The sequence below is a fragment of the Schistocerca piceifrons genome, chromosome 2, assembly GCF_021461385.2.
Source record: "Schistocerca piceifrons isolate TAMUIC-IGC-003096 chromosome 2, iqSchPice1.1, whole genome shotgun sequence".
Taxonomy (NCBI): domain Eukaryota; kingdom Metazoa; phylum Arthropoda; class Insecta; order Orthoptera; family Acrididae; genus Schistocerca; species Schistocerca piceifrons.
Genome location: NC_060139.1, coordinates 940,901,028 through 940,908,386, shown reverse-complemented (window position 1 = coordinate 940,908,386; position 7,359 = coordinate 940,901,028). Strand labels below are relative to the sequence as shown.

The 7,359-nt window shown below is 42.5% G+C and overlaps 1 non-coding gene across 1 annotated transcript; it reads right to left on the bottom strand.

Annotated features, from left to right (window-relative positions):
* Positions 1–861: 861 nt before the first annotated feature.
* Trnah-gug lies at positions 862–933 on the bottom strand. Its single transcript has one exon. It is a non-coding gene; the product is annotated as a tRNA-His (tRNA).
* Between the last annotated feature and the right edge of the window lie 6,426 nt (positions 934–7,359).

The window sequence follows — 7,359 nt, the reverse complement described above, 5'->3', positions numbered from 1 at the left end:
GTTCTCTTCCGGCCGAAGTTCCATTAGGCAGCCGTTTCTTCACCTGCTTAACAAAGTCAAATATGTTGTCGCACATTTCCGAAACAGAGAGCACTAGGGATCTGTAACGTGTGCCGGTGCGCTGTTTTAGGTAGCAGCCACAGAAAATGAAATGCGTGTATGTATGAAAAACCGTTACCTGAGTGTTCTACAAGTTCATAAAGCACGATATTGTAAGCACAAATGACAGAAATGCCTACAAAAATATATTTGTACGTTCGTCTTCAGAAAGTTCTCCAAACACTCAATTTGGTATGTCCGTCTTCAAGATTAGTTTCTTGTGGCGCAACGTACGTGACAAGGGTCAAATAATATAGAGGAATTTCACATGAACTCACAGTGAGCTCGGATTCAAATTCCCAACGAAGCGTCTAAATACAGGTCTCCGTGATTGCCAAAAATTGCTTACATAAATGCTGCGATGGTTCTTTCGAAACGACACTGACGATTTCTTTCCCTGTCCTTCACCAGCGCATGCCTGTGCTCCGTATCTGATGACCTCGTTGTCGACGGTGTTTTAAACCATAACTTTCCTACCTTTTCATCATTGATTGACAGTGATCAGGTTTCCACAAAATTCACGTGCGACTGCTACACCAAGTCGAAGTTAAATGTGTCAGTAGAAACTTGTAGACTCTGAATAACGAGCTTTCGCTCTGAAAAACGTATAGGTAAATAAAAACCAGAGAAACAGGCAGTTCATAAAATATATACTTTTAACTGTCTGTGTATGACAAATGAAATCGTTATCGATTCAAACACTCATATTGTTTCAATAGATCCATGCAGATTCCTCAGCATTGCCGGTAAAAAGTACCCGTTTGCCGTGACCAGGATTCGAACCTGGGTTCTTGCGGCCACAACGCAATGTCCTAACCACTAGACTATCACGGCGGACGAGTGAACGCCTCCACAGCGGCGGACTTGGCTTTCACTTGCTTGTGGCCACAGGCCAACTTATCGCGCCTCGCACAGCGGTGACGCTGCAGTCGCGTCGGGCTGTCCCCTTAACGTCATTGGGTTTGCAACTTCGCGGTTAGTTCGTATCCCCCTAATCGACAAAGCTTGGATTCTGGCTGTCTTAGTGAATTGCATGCGTTGGCAAATATCTACAACGCACAGGGGTGAAGAGATGTTTCGCTACGACAAATACAACTGTTTGATACAGTCACTATAAGAAAAATTATGGAAGCATACATAATATACTTACTTGTTCGAGTTATAGGTAAGCAGATATTGTACAATTATTATAAAATATAGCAATACATATATGTCGTTTGGGTGGGAGTTCATGGAGCATCTCCGTGATACTTGCATGCTGATCGAACCAACCGGTAACAAATCTAGCAGCATGTCTCTGAATTTCTCCGCTGTTTTCCTTTAAGCCGCCTGGTGGTGATCCCAAACATTCTAGCAGTACCGAATAACGGCTCGCATTGGTGTTCTATACACGGTCTCCTTTATAGATGAGTCACATTTTCCTAGAATTCTTTGTATAGACCGAAATTGACCATTCGCCTTCCTTGCTACCGACCGTACGTGCTCGTTCCATTTCATACCCCTCAGCAACCTGGCGCTTAGACATTTAAAAGCAAGAACACCTCAAACAGCTGTTGTATCCTGAACCAGGCTGAGTGCGGACGGTGGTTGCTGTGGCTCCCTGGGCGGCTCTGTGTTGTGCTACCTTCCTGACAGATCCTTGCCACATGGCATAGAATGTTTTCTGTCACCCAACTGTTCTCTGGCATTACGGTTTTAGCTATGAAGCTTCTATAGCCTTTGCCATATTGTTCACCATGTTTTAATTTCTGTACGCTGGTGATATGGCTATAAACCACGCAACCTCTATTGACTTACTAAAATTGGTCCAAGATACTGCTCTTTGCGTAGTTCTTGCTATAAAGTGTACAACCAAAGCTACGAATGCCCCGATCACAGTCTAGATACTCAATCGATGTGACTGTGCCTGGCAGCACTAATACTGTATTCAAACATTACAGGGCCCTTTTTCTACCCATGTGCATTAACTGGAAGTTTTCTACATTCTGAACAAGCTGTCATACGTGAAATGAAATAGAAATTCTGTTTAAGTCATCTTGAAGACTCCTCCAGTCATGGAACGTCGACACTTTTCTGTACTCTACATACATCATCAGCAAACAGCTGCAGTTTCCTGTTCACCTTATCCGTGAAATCGTTTATGTATACAGGGTGAGCATTAACAAAACCGACGAGCCGCAGGGATTGATTCCTAATTGGAAATGAAGGAAGAAAGTTCCTACGAACATGTGTCCGGAAATGCGTCGTTGCCACGGTAGATGGCGCTAACGAACGAAAGTTCCTCTGACCAGGTGCGGTGTATTCTTTGTGTGTTTCAAGCTGTCTGATTGACGCAGCGTACTGTGAGCAGAAGAATAGTGCGGTATTCATGTCAGGAACTAGCCTAGGTGGTGTTTGTAGAGGGCCAAGCAGGTGGAAACAGTCGAAAGGCAGCACGACTATATCAAAAGAAGTACCCTCACAGACACTAATCACATCACACGACATTTCAATCCCTTTTTGGGCGTTTGTGTGAGGATACGGATCCTGTACACCTCCCGTAAACTCGATCCTCCTCACCCGCTCGTCTGCCCGATCCTCTCCCACCCCCGCCCGCTGCCGCGCCTGTATTCCCAAGTCCCACCCGGTCTCCATCTCTCCACCCTCCTTACCCTCTCCCAAGGTGGCTTCCGCCAGCTCCCCCTCCCTGATGATGTCCTCCTCCCCTCCATCTACCCCTCCTATCAACTTTGACCCTGCCCCACCCCCCACTTCCGGTGTCCTTTCCTTTAGGCACCCTCCCTCCTCTTCCCTTCCCTTCTCTTTCCTTTTCCCCTGTCCCCTCCCTCCACCCCTCTTCCCCCGGGATTCCTTTCCCCCTTCCTCCCTCCCCCCTTTCTCCCCTGCCCGTGGCATCTCTGCTCTCCCATCTCGCTCTCCCACTCCCCTTCCTCCTCCTCCTCCTCCTCCTCCTCCTCTCTTGGCAGGTCCCCGGACTCGCACACGCATAGTGAACATTCGCGCGCCGGAGATCAGTGTCTCGTGTGTGTGCTTCGTTTTGTGTCTCGTGTTCTTTCGCAGTTACAACTCCACTGTTCATATGTGCCGTCGCCGTTCTCCGTGTTTTGTGCGCCGTGTCAACAAGTGTTAGTGTTTTTATCGTCCAGCGTGAACGGCTTCATGTTTATTGTTTTTTGTATCTCCATTTTTTGCCCGCCGTTTTTTGTATTGTCTGTATCACCTCTATGTCATGTTATTGTTCCACTTAAGGCTGAAGAGCAGCGTAATATGCTGCTGCCAGCCCGCCTGTATAGGTGATTAAAATTACAATAAAGGAAAAAAAAGCGTTTGTGTGATCATGGGCCCTTTCAGACGGACCAACATGCAGGGATGTTCAATAGAAACAATACCAATCGCAGTTGTATAGGTTTATTTATAGGCAACCCGTTTCGACGTTACACTACGTCATCTTTAGGCCTAAACTCCTCCAATTCAGTAACCTTCCTGTTACAAATATAGCAGTGCCTTTAACTGGTCTCGTAATAGTTATTACGAGAGCAGTTCAAGGCACTGCTATATTTGTAACAGGAAGGTTACTGAATTGGAGCAATGTAGGCCTGACGATGACGTAGTTTAACGTCGAAACGGGTCGCCTAAAAATTAACATATACAACGACGATTGGTATTGTTTTTATTGAACATTTAACAGCCGTAGTCCCATACTCCACCAGAAGATGGAGTTACAATCATTGAACATGCAGGGGGGCGGTAGACTGTGCGTATGCCCGATTTGGAGGTTCAGGTTTACAGGATATTGAGACGAACTCTAGTACAAGCTGCGGGCAACTGGCCCGCCAACATGATGTAGCCTATGATCACGCTAATTCCCAGAAAGGGCTTGAAATGTCCTATGATGTGGTTGGTGACTGTTAAGGTACTTATTTGGTATAGCCGTGCTGCCTCTCGACCGTTTCCATCTGCTTGGCCGTATACAAACATCATCTCATCTTATTCCCGACACGAATACCGGACCATACTGTTGCTTACAGTGCGCTGCGTCAATCAGACACTCTGCAGTGCACAAGGACCACATGACACGTGGTCAGAGGTACTTTCATTCGTCAGCTCCATCTGCCGTGACAACTATGCATTTCCGGACACCATTGGACCTTTTTTTGCTTCATTTCCAGTCAGGAATCCGTCCCTGCAGTTTGTCGTGTTTATTAATGTTCACGCTATGTAAGGCGTAAGAGTGGTCCTATCACACTTCCCTGAGCCACTCCTGACGATACCCTTGTCTCTGATGAACACTAGACGCCCAGATAACCGTACTAGGTGCTATTACTTAAGAAGTCTTCCAGCCACTCATGTGGGTATCTATTCCACATACCCGGAACTTTGTTAACAGTGTTTTACAGGAGCACTATGTCAAACGAATTCCAGAAATCTAAGAATATGGAATCTGCCTGTTGTCCTTCACCCATAGCTCGCAGGATATGGTACAAGAGAAAAGCAAGCTGAGTTTCACACGGATGATGCTTTTTGAACCCGTGCTGATCTGTGAACAGAAGTTTTTTTGTCTCAACAACAGTTATTATATTTGAATATAGAATATGTTCAATTCTTCTGCATCAAACCGATGTTAATGGTACTGGTCCACAAATTTTCGCTCGTGTGTGAGTCCTGTAATAAATCAGACGTCGACAGATCAGGGGGCACACAAGAAAGTGAAACGTCACGTACAGCAGAATACTTATTGCTACAAATTATTTAGATGAACTAGAAACTGCGATGCTAGCCGCCGGCTTTGACTAGTGACGTGGTGAACATGCGTCAGGTAACGTAAACAAAACGGCAACTATTTCCTTAGCCATAATGTGAAACTTAAAATTGCCATCTTCGATTACAAGAATTCACTGCGTTGGAAAAATAAGTATTTGGAGTAAAAACTGCGCTGTTCGCTCACGTGCTAATAAGAGAAAATTTTATCGGAAAGTGTCGCAGTAAAGCTCTTTAAGTGTGGTGGGGATCACTATACACAATAGGAACTAACAAAATAAATGTTGTGAATCAATCGAATCTAGTATAGCGTAAAATACACTGTAAGTATACAGCTTTAGTGGACATCTCTGTACATGGAATGAATAAAAATGTACCCTACTGTAAAGAAAAGGACTGACAAATCAGAAAATAATTCCCGACGACGAAATTGAAGAGACGAATAATGTTTGTTATACACACCAAGATTTTAAAAAGTAATTCCTCTCGAAACCAATGAAAATATGACAGCCAAGTATACCATAAAGAAATTAAAGTCAACACACAGACCAAGAATTGCGTCACTAGCCAAATCCGATGACTAATACTGAGAATTTCTCTAGACAAAATTACGAGTACTTGTGGCCGAAATGAAGCACAGCGTTAAGCAGTGACAGTTACAGTGTCATGCCTATTGATGGCAGAAGTTGGCAGCAATCTGAATCAGGATATTACCGCCTCGAATTCCAGCGGCCTCTAGAGCCACAGTAACAGGAAGATGAAAAGCCAAGAAGTTTATGGGCGAAATGTATTAAGTCAGAGGATACAAACTGCATTCATAAAAAATGATAAATGAAATTACACCGCTTCAAAAACAACAATCTCAAATCTCATTTTATTCCATTAATAAGATGCCTATGCTTGAAAGGTAAATTATTTTGTGACAAAAATATAGCTTAATGGGCGAAATCCTTCTATAAAGTATGATAAGTTGTTATAATATACGTTATTTCTTAAGATTTGTGCATGAGAAACCTGCATTTTAAGACACAGCTGTGACATACTCGACTTGTCGAACATTATCTATAAGAGTGAATGCATAGACCACTTAGCAAGCAAGCTTCACAAGAAAACGTATTACTATTAATATTCCGATTTTCCTGTTATTACAAGATTTATAAAATTCATGCTTCTTGATAACGAACAACCTCAGACAAATCTTTATAAACAATCTGGACGACTGGTTCCCAAAATAAAGTTACCCTGGATATAAAACTGCTGTGTCAAGGATCTCCATATTAATTAAGAGTACGTACCTCTGACAATTTGTGTTATGCCTTCCTAGAGGATTGTAAGAGATTTGAAGCCTGTGTTTTTAGTGTCACGACTGGCAAACTCAAATGTTTGTCGATGCGTTATCTTCTGTCTGCTATCGATAGTCCTTCCTGTAACTACATTTCACGGTTTTCTAAAAATTTAGCTGAATGGCGTAAATGTTCATGTTGATCGCACTGCACTTCTCTCGACCTGGTACCAAGCAACGTCTTGTGTCGCTGCTGTGACTCCTGTATTGTTCAATACAGAGTCACGCCGTGACATTTCGCTTACTCTAGAGGGAGATACGTAGAATAACAGCGGCGTAATTAAGAGAAACTATCCAGAGATAATAAAAGAAGTGTAACAGGACTGGGGCAACCGGAGCAAAGTCCGGAATTACGAAGGAAAAAAAATCAGGAAAGATTAGAATCGGAAGTAGAAATGCAGAAAGTACTGACGCTGACGTCAAGAAACATCTTTCGCCATGTTAAAATAATCAGATATTGTTTTTGAAATCATTTTGAACTGAAGATATGTAAATTATTTTCCTTCTTTACCCATATCAAAGATCAGTTTACATTAGAACTCGAACGTAACGTAATTAAAACTATAGATCGAAAGGGACTAGATATTATGGCGGTTCCCTTATTATACGAATGATTGAATTTGTTTAGGAGTACTTCAACATACGGCTCACGAGCGTGTAGTATAGTTTATCTCTGGTAAAGTAGCTTATAAGTAGCCGAAAATAAAAAGAAAAAAAAATATCCATGGAATGTTCAAACTACCAGAATAAATGTAATTTTGGCCCTAGTTTTAGAATCCCACTGCGTCGGAAGTGTTTCGCTCCCTATTATTACGCAAACAATACTCTGTCATGAAACAACGAGTAAATAGTTCTCACAAATTAACTCGCAGGAATTACAAATTGTATAGCTGGTAAACTGGTTTAAAATTAGATAAACACTTTTCCTCATACAATAGCTCGATAAAAGAAACAAATATCTGCAGAAAACAAATTTAACTACATTCTTATTAAAATTAAATGCAGCGTGACTTATATTATTAAGCTTCCAACTGAGTTGAAACAAGTTAGTTATGCCAGCAAAAGTCTGATGGAATGATAATTCGGTGAGTCCTGAAAGAAAAACAGTACACTGACTGACTGTACGAACAATTTTTAGTGTTCAGTCTTCTGAGAACAAT